This window comes from Alligator sinensis, unplaced genomic scaffold (genome assembly GCF_000455745.1).
Source record: "Alligator sinensis unplaced genomic scaffold, ASM45574v1 scaffold211_1, whole genome shotgun sequence".
NCBI classification, from domain to species: Eukaryota; Metazoa; Chordata; order Crocodylia; family Alligatoridae; genus Alligator; species Alligator sinensis.
This window is the reverse complement of record NW_005842024.1, coordinates 1,377,076-1,378,928: the sequence shown is the minus strand read 5'-3', so window position 1 is coordinate 1,378,928 and position 1,853 is coordinate 1,377,076. Positions and strand designations below refer to the sequence as shown.

At 41.0% G+C, this 1,853-nt stretch overlaps 1 protein-coding gene across 2 annotated transcripts in view; it reads right to left on the bottom strand.

The window, feature by feature from the left end:
• The window catches only part of GLRA3 (glycine receptor alpha 3), a 106,121-nt gene that overhangs the window by 55,307 nt on the left and 48,961 nt on the right, over positions 1-1,853 (bottom strand). The gene's annotated exons all lie outside the window — the stretch shown is intronic.

Here is a 1,853-nt window from a genome sequence, read left to right as displayed (position 1 = left end):
CAGGAATTAAATTACAAATGTTAGCTGAAATTCACACTAGCAAAGTAATGTTAGCATTATTTCCCTGAAATAATATGCTTAAATTGCCAACATGAAGGTCTTAAAAATGTTGCTTTAAGTTTTCATGTTGAAGAAATGTGTTTGGTTTTAAATTGTGTTTTGTATTTTGTGCTCGCTGTAACATTTCTTGTTACAGACACATAGGCATTAATTTTATTTTTACATTTTAAAAAATGCCATGATTCTTCCTTAGGGTGATACTTATTAGAGATTTAAGAAAGGAAGAGCTGTACAGAGAAAGAAAATAGTCTTTCTTGTTTTCAGAGTGCTTTCTGTAAATCACAGCATGATGATAACATGGGTGTGTGCACACACCATGCCAGTATAAGCAGTTTCTCTAACTGCAGGAACATTGAATCATATGGACTATACCTTGATTATTCCTTGTGCAATAGCCTTTTGGCTACTGAACAGGTCCTACACAAACTATAGCAGGAAGAGGAACCAGTGCTCAGTGGATGTGAGGTACAGCATTTAGATTCAATTCCCCCCTCTACCTGAGGAGATTTGAACCTGTATCTCCTATATGGGTAGGAGGATATGCTGGGGTGGCAGCACTCTTGCTCCCTCCATTTAAATCTGTCCCACTTGGCATGGCAAAATTAAAATATTCATTAGGCCAGAATGAGAAGATAGAGGAAAATGAGGAAACAAGACTTATTATACAATAGTGGGTAGGAAACTCAGAAAGTAGAAGAGATGTCTGGTTCCACTTCTCAGTACAATGAGTATTTTAGTACTTTTTAAAATTAAATATTCCTTGGAATAGAAACTGGAGCTGGCTCATTCATTTCTTGTGCACACTGTTCATATACAATTATGATTTCCCTCCCTTTGGTATTGTTTTCTTTATTTAAGAAAACTCAACACTTGAGGCTTTTTCAGTATTTCCATACCCCCAACTGCACAGTTGTGATTGCACAGTCATTTAGTACTTGCTGTGCAGTCCCAGCAGTAGGGGCTTTTCTGACCCTACTGCGCAGTAGCATCAGCATCACAGTTTGTGCCTGCTAATGCTACATCACCATAGCTTGTCGCTACGGCAACATAGCCTCTCATGTAGATGTACCTACTGTGTCTATACTCATCAAAAGAAAAACTGGCTCAGTTTCATTTGAATGCTCAGCTACATATTGATGATGCAAATTTGTGACTTTCATAGACTGGCTCTCCTATTCCTCCAAAATATTTGCTATTCAGTTATGGGAGAATAAGCATAGATATATTCTTCATACAAGAAGGACTGTATGACCTAACTTAGTCTCATTTGAGTACAATTCTAGCTTGCTTCCATAACTTTAATACAATAGTTTGTTGAAAGCATGTCAAACTATGTAAACTACTCCATTAGGCCAGTGACACTCAAACTTCGGGCCCTTCAGGCTGGATAAGTGGCAGAGGGTCAGTCTGTGGGCTGGATCCTTTGGGGGCTTGGACCACAGAAGCAATCCTGCATACAGGACCAAGCCTGCATGGCAGCCCAGCCCCACATCTCAGATCTGACTGTGCACCAGCCTGACTGTATGCCCAGATTTTGCTGTGTGCTGGTCTGCTTTACCCCACAGGACCATGTTATCCAGCCTGCAGGGCTCCCTGCAACCTGGAAATTTGGCAGCAGGGGAGCAGCAATTAATGCTGCTACTGCTCTCTCACACCAAATTTCTGGACCTATTGGGAACCCTGTAGGCCAGATGACAGGGTTCTGCACACTAGAGCTGGCCCACCAGCTAGAAGTTGAGCACCCCTGCACTAACCAAATTCCACTGAAGTCAATAGAAAACTATCCTATGACT